The 7,789-nt window shown below is 42.6% G+C and overlaps 1 protein-coding gene and 1 non-coding gene across 3 annotated transcripts in view; one reads left to right on the forward strand and one right to left on the reverse strand.

Annotated features, from left to right (window-relative positions):
* The window catches only part of Ca8 (carbonic anhydrase 8), a 91,935-nt gene that overhangs the window by 70,912 nt on the left and 13,234 nt on the right, over positions 1-7,789 (reverse strand). The window lies entirely within an intron of this gene.
* On the forward strand, positions 3,387-3,513 carry LOC129673794 (small nucleolar RNA SNORA17). Its single transcript, XR_008719723.1, has one exon. It is a non-coding gene; the product is annotated as a small nucleolar RNA SNORA17 (small nucleolar RNA).

Consider the following 7,789-nt stretch of genomic DNA (forward strand, 5'->3'; position numbering starts at 1 on the left):
GGAAGGAAGGAAGGAAGGAAGGAAGGAAGGAAGGAAGGAAGGAAGGAAGGAAGGAAGGAAGGAAGGAAGGAAAGAAATGGAGAAAGATGTAGATAAATCAGACTGGGACTGAGCTACTTAGCCTTCAGAATTCGCACTTGGGGGAAGAAAAGGGCACGAATGGTTGTAGGCAACTGTGAACCCTATACATTCTAATACTAATGTGTCAGATAGAATGCACCGTCCTATGTGATATGTTTCGAAAGTAACCAAGTACCCTGCCCCACAGGAGGGAATCCATGCCTAGTACCACAGACCTGCCCCAAACCCCATGCCTAAGGAGGTAGACACACTGTCTCCTAAATTTCTGTGTTTAAAGCCAGACACATGATGTTCTCGGCCCTAATTAGAGATGGCTCTCTACAAAGAGAATGGTGATGAATACAGGGACCCATAGCTGCCCAAGATGTTGAAAACAGCATCTTGGAGTTGGGGGTTCAGCCCTAAATAAGACATTTAAAGCACCCCCTTTAATGTTCAAGGAACATCAAAGAGGATGCAGAATGTAAGAGCCGAAGGGCTATGAAATTCCACCTTCTAGGTATAGCACAGATACTGTAACATGAACTCATCACACCAGGTTCTGCCCCAGACTGGTCCTGCCAACTGTCAGCCATAGATGACGAAGGACCTTATGAAGCCTTACCCATTACTACTAATGGCTACTGACACTCTGGGAAGAGGTGGGCATTGTCTTCAATTGCATATCCATCCACTAGTGAGGCCACCAGCCAATGAAGAGTTCTAAGCTCAGAGTCATACAGATGGCCCTCGTTAAGCTCAATAGATAATAAAGTAAAACAAGAAGTCATAAGTATAGTAAAGAGATCTGTAGGAAAGACATGGGGTGACAGGAGCAGGAGGAAAATAAAACAGGGTGACGGAAAAATAGCTAGGATGCACTCTACACATGTCTGAAACAATCAACGCAAAATTAATAAATGACACAGTCAGAAAATTCTAAGGGTCAGTCAAAGAACTGATCCAATAAAAGATATTCTAGACATTTAAAAAAGAGAATCAGGGAGGAGTCGGGGAGGGATGAATATCATCAAAATATGCTATATAGATTTTCAAAGAATAAATAAAGTATTGCAAAAATTTTTATGACCATTGCCATAGCTCTCTTCCAAAAAGATTACCAGCTTCTACCTTCCTGTAATGATACATAAGAACCCTCCCCTCCTCAACATTATTACCCCAGTCTTCACCCGTATCTGAAGTGAGAATACTTCAGACAGCAGCAGTTAACTGAATGACACGCTGACTCCTTTTAAATGACTCCTTTGTTTGCCTGCTGCTATGGGTTAAGAGTGCCTCGCTGACTTATCTGTGTCGTTATAAGGGAAGAAAATTAACCACACATTATGCGCTGTCTTATTTTCCTTCAGGCTGTGTTTATCGTTTGCTTTGTTCATGAAAACTCTTGTTAAGTTTCTTGACTATCACATGGTTAAATATGTCTTTTATGCTTGACATATCTTTCACACGTATTTAGTATAGTCTTCTGGGTCCGCAATTATAAAACTGTACATTCATGCATTCCACTAATGTTTTTATGTTTCCATTTACATTTTTACCACACTAATACTAACCTTTATGCTGACATTAATTTTTAATAGTGGCATCATGAATATTATTATTAAATATGTTCTATCCAATGCCAAAAAGTAATTAAAATAAATACTTTAAATCAAAAAATGGTGGAAACAAAAATAACTCCACATGTTAGCATGAGAAGGGGATTTTTCTTAATTATTCCGTATGAATATGACAGCTTTGAAAGTCAATACTTAAGAACCAAGGGGTTCTTAACTGTTATGCTTGAAGGAGAGGAGGATATGGTCTAGTAGCAATAAGCTTGGAGGGATTTAGAGAAAGAAACGCTTAACCTGCACAATCTGTTCAGGTCTGTGATTTATTCTGAAACCATGTTCTGTACATTCAACAGTTAAAGACCCTCTTTCAAATGATGGGCAGACAGTGAGTGGTATTTTACTGAAAAACACTATAAACTTGGCCACCGCTGGACTCCTGACTGATTTTTATGTTTAACCGGCCCAGCATGGCACTGAAACAGCCTCCTCTAGCACTGTGATGGTAGCTTTTCTTGTGCAAACACTGCTCATGATTTGCCAAGAATCAGACAGGCCGATGTCCGGCTACTTCAGAGCAGCAAGGAATAGAGGTACCACAAATGACAGAGCCAGAACACAAAGCCTGCAGGAATGAGAATCCCTGGAAAGAAGCTGTGTCCACGAATGCTGCGTGAGTGATTAAAACCTCAGTGACAGGTTGGAATGTTGCCGTTCAAGAGTCTAATTACTGAAGAGCCATTCTGTGACCCCATCTGTAACTCACCTAACATCCTGTGTCTAGCCAGACCCAAAATCCTGACAGATAAAAACAAACCAAAAAAAAAAAAAAAAACAACTTTATAATATATAACTTCAAAAATATCTAGTTTTCCACCAATCAAAAGGCTAAGAATGTTGTCAGACAATATCCAAGGCCAGTAGGACAGTACTGTTTGAGCCAGCCTTTCTCTAACCGCCATACTAGATGTACACACCAGCGTATCTGAAAAGTGTCTTATTTAGGTTTATTGTTTTCTTTGTCATTTCCCTATAAAGTTCAAGAGCTCCAACCTCGCTGGAGCAGGGCTCTCGGGATAACCTAAATCTATGTTCCTGAGCCATGCTCACTCACGTTTGGCTCCACCATAAACTCTGCCCTTTATCCCGTTGTGACAGCTCTTTCTTTCATTGAAACCTGAAAATAAGATGTAAAACTATGAGTCTAACTACGTAAAAGTTGTGAATATAGAATAATATTACCTGTAAAAGGAATAAATCATTCCAGCGTACATGGATGCCTTAGCCTACCACTGTTTGGCAAAGTGGCAAGACTGTCCACAAATAGCATGTAATCTCAGTCTTGCTTAGTAAAGGAGCTATAGTTAAAACATGCTAACTTTTGAAGCAGTGCTAGGGCTGGCTCTTAACAGTATATTATATATATATAATATATTATATATATATATTCCAGGTGGATGGGTCATAGAAGAAATAGAGAAGTAAACTTTAAAGTTCCTAGAATTAAGTGAACACGAAAACAAAACATATCAGAACCTACAGGGTACAATTAAAACAATCCTAAGAGGGAAGTTAACAGCTACCAGTGATTCCATTAAAAATTCAAAGTGATCTCAAATAAGTAAGGATGCTCCTTAGAGGCTTGAAGAAACAAAACAAGACAAACACGAAGTCAGTAGCCAGAAATAACTAAGATCAAGGTAGAAACTAATCATATGAACATGGGGGGGGGGGAGAATCTATGAAAAAAAGACCCTATAGGCTTTGCACGTGCGGCTGCTGTGTCACATGAGCGTCAGTAGGTGGTAGAGACGAGAGAGGCTGTGTCTACGCTCAGTGTTCTGACCATGAACATCTGAATGATTACTATCCTAACATTCCCTGAAAAAAAGCAAGCCTGAGGCAACCACCCATCCAGTACTGTATAGGCCTGGACAGGCTCCAAGGGCAGGGAGGAAGCCGGAGACTAAAAACAAAAACCAACTGGGACCAAGGGCCCTGAGCGGGAGAGAGCCCGAGAGAGAGGACTGTCCCATGGGGCCAAAAGGAGGGAGCCAGAGATGACCAACAGACCAGCGCCATGGGACCAAGACAGGGAGCTAGCCTAGATGACCATTAGTCAGGCATCACATAAGCCTGGAGAAGCAGAACATGCCTGAGATGACCCCTGCCCCGTACCATAAGGCATGATCGGGGCACAGCTGTCCTGAGACCACTTCTGAGAGGACCCAAGACACTAAGAGGAGCAAGCAAGTGGTGGAGAAATAGGAGAAAAAGAGGCACAGAAGGATGTGGGCACAATGAAGAGAGGCAGAACTGGAGACTCTAGGGTAGTGAGGAACAGCCTGATGTCAGTGACTGGTGATACCACCTGAGACCATGGTGGGGTCCTGGCCGGTGCTGCCACTAGGGGACTTGTCTGGGTCTGTGGCCCTGCGGCAGCAGAGGTCTATGACCAACAAGGTCCAAGCAGATGTTCCTGGTCTCAGCTGCCTGAGGACATGTTGATGTCTGACGGCTATGCAGAGCTGGTTCCGCCCCTCACCTCAGTTTTAGGCGACAGCTGGCCCTGTAAAGTTTCTGCCATGCAGTAGCATGGTCACCCCTTGTCACCTATGGAAGATAAGGAGAGCAGGAGAGCTGTCCCTGCCCCTCACCTGCTGCAGCACTCGGGAGAGTGGGTCCTGTCCCTAGCCTGGGCAGCACAGCAGAGCTGGACCTAGACGTGGGGGTTGCAGGTGAGCCGACCAAGGGCATAAGCACAGGACAGCCAGATGAAGGGTTATGTCCTCCTCCCATCCCCTGCCTTTCATCACCTATGGCAGGCAGCAGAGCTGGTCTCAGGGTCACAAAACAATTCATACACAGATTTGCAACAAGTGATGAGACTGAATTAATGATGATGATGATGATGATGATGATGATGATGATGATAAAACTCAACTATAAGATGTCCAGACAAAATCACTTCTGAATTATAACAGATATTTAAATAAGAGCTAACATCAGTGCTTCTGAAACTATTGTACAAAAGGAAAACATAAGGAATGAAGCCAAACTGTTTTTATGAGTCAGTATTACCCTGACACCAAAACTGAATAAAGATGTACCAAAAAAGAAAAAAAAAATTAAGCCAATCTCTCTGGGGAAAAAAAAAAATTATCAGTAAAATACTTGCAAAGTAAGCTTAAAAACACAGACAGAATCTCATTTGCTGACCACAATCAAGTTGGCTTCATTCCAGAAATGCAAAGCTGGCTCCACATACACAGAGCGATAAATGTTATAAATCACATGGACACAGTTAAAAACAGAACTCACACGGTAACCTAATAGAAACAGAGAGGGGCTTCAACAAAATTCATTACCTGCTCATCACAAAACCCTGAAGAGACTGAAAATAGAAGGAACACCTATCACTCGATATAATAAAGCCACTCACGACAAACTACAGACAAAAGTGTACTAGTGGAGAAGAGCTCAAAGCATGTCAACTAAATGAAAAAGGGCAAGAGTACCCACCGCCTTCCCCTATTCAATACTGTGTTTCAAGTCTTAGCTAAGTCAAGGAAGCAGAAGAAAATAAAAGGAAAATATTTATGGTTCTGTATATGAAACACTGATGGTCCACCAGCAAATTATTAGAGCTGATGAATGACTAAATCAAAGAGTTAGGATACAAAATCAGCATATAAAAGCATGTGACCTTTCTACATACAAACAACTAACAGGCTGAGAAACAAAATAATCCCAAACACAATTATGATCAAGGAAGTGAAAAACATCTTCGATGATTATGTTAGAACAATGAAGAAGGAAACTGAGGAAAATGCCAGAAGCCCAAAAGATGTTCATGGGTTGAAAGAATTAATATTGTGAAAATAGCTATGCTTCCAAAAAGCATCCTATGGATTCACAAACTCTCTGTGATACCCATCAAATTGTCAGTGCTATCCATCAGAGTAGGAAACACAAAAGATCCAGGATAGCCAAGGCAATCCTGAGCAAAAATGCTGGAGGAACCTCCCCGTATTTAGTTATACTAAGACTCGCATTATCAAAACTCATATTGGCACAAAAACTGACATGTAACAATGAAATAGAATAGTGAACTAAGAAATAAGCCAATACAATTATAGGTACATGCATTTTGACAAAAATACTCTAATACACATTGGAGAAATGGCAGCCTCTTCAAGAAAAGGCGTTGGGGATGTATTTCCATATGGAAAGGATGAAACTGGATCTCTTATCTCGTGTCCAAAAACCAACTCCACATGGATCTTATGTAACACTTAGAGTCTGAAGTCTGAAACTATAGGAGGAAAAAGCACGTTAAGGAATAGGCACAAGTGAGGACTTTCCAAATAGAATCCTTCCTTGTTCTCCATGAAGTAATCACCAAAAACGGAGTCAGGTGTGCTACTGTTATGTCTCTAGACTAAATTCTCACAAAACAAATTTTTAAAATGATTTTAAATTGTATTCAAAATTGGGGGAAAATTGTGAATATGTAATTCTGGCATTAGCCTTAACATACACAAAAGGGTTGGGACGCAGCTCCATGGTACAGCACTAGCCTGGGGTGCACAAACACTGGGTTCACTATCTAGAACCACGAAAAAGAAAAAAAGAAACAGAGAGAGAAGAAGGAAGGAAGGAAGGAAGGAAGGAAGGAAGGAAGGAAGGGAGGGAGGGAGGGAGGGAGGGAAAAGAAGAGGGAAAGGGAGGAGAGAAGGAGAAAGGGGAGGAGAAGTAAGAGGCAAGATAGAAGAAGAGGGGCAAGAGGAGAGGAAAGGGAAGAAAGGAAAGGGAAAAGAGAATTGAGAAAAAAAAAGATGCATAGTATCCTCACATGGGAAAAGAGTGAAAAATATCCTTCTGTTTAAAAGGATACCTGTTCCCCTCACCTTCCACCATCCTGCTGGCTATGTTCCATAGGTAAGATGTTCTTAGTAGCTGTGCAGGACTGGGGATCAGTAGAAAGCTATCTACACAAACGTTCAGTTGTCATCTCATTGCAGACTCCGGAATGTTCTTCCACTGGCATACTCTCTCCTCTCTGTCACCACACCAGGAGAGCCACCTCCTTAAAGCCAGCTCCTTACCTACAACCTTTATCGAGATTGTTAGTGTGTGTGTGTGTGTGTGTGTGTGTGTGTGTGTGTGTGTGTAACGTGTGCACACACATGAAAACAGTGCCCTTGGAGGCCTGACAAGGGTGGAGCTGAAATTATGAGTAGTTGGAAGCCCCCTGATATGGGTGCTTTAGAACCAAACGTGGCTCCTCTGTGAGATCAGTTAGTGCATGGAAGCATGGCGCCATCTCCCCAGCTGCCCGTATCCTTTTAAGAGTGTCAGGGCACTGATCCTCCTCTAAACCCCGTGAAGCCGCAGCACTTATCGCCAACAGAATCAACCCAAGCAAATGAGTGATGTAAGGATTTTTCCTGGGACTGCATCAAGGATAATCTAGGATAACAGAGAATACAAATACCACTCCTTAATGACTTTGTGGGGGGGATAAAGCCAGTAATTCCATTATTCCAAATATAAATATCTCTACAGAAGCAAAGCCTCGCTGCTAGAATTTAATCTTCACACAGAATAGACCCTTTGCCTGCACTTAAGGGGATGGAGCAGTCAAAACAGCCCCAGGTGGACACAGCTGCCTTGAACATTAGCATGGGAAGTTATCTGACTGCCCGTAAAGGCCGCAGACCACTGACCCTAAAATAACAATACTTCGCCAAGGCTGGCAACGGTGTGACAAGCAGAGCCACGGAACCCCGTCTGTGGCTCTCACCGCCCCACTGTGCCCCTCTCCCCCTGTACCTCTGCCTCTGAGGACTGATTAGAACAAAATGATGACATGGACTTTCAAATCAACTGGAAGGCAGGGCTTGCTCTGCCCTGCCCTCTGACCAGCGCCATGCCCTCCACTGCTATGTGCGGTGTCTTACTTCCTCTCTGCTCTTGTATGGTGTGTACTCTTCTTTCTCAGGTGTGCTCAGGACAGAACAGGAGCCTGAGGTAACATGAAATGCTTTTAGGGTGGTAGAAAGAAGGGGCTGTCTCAATGCTTGGGGGACAAGGGAAGGCAAAAAAAAAGAAAGAAAGAAAGAAAGAAAGAAAGAAAGAAAGAAAGAAAGAAA

This window comes from Psammomys obesus, unplaced genomic scaffold, assembly GCF_907164565.1.
Source record: "Psammomys obesus unplaced genomic scaffold, mPsaObe1.curated_primary_1811, whole genome shotgun sequence".
NCBI classification, from domain to species: domain Eukaryota; kingdom Metazoa; phylum Chordata; class Mammalia; order Rodentia; family Muridae; genus Psammomys; species Psammomys obesus.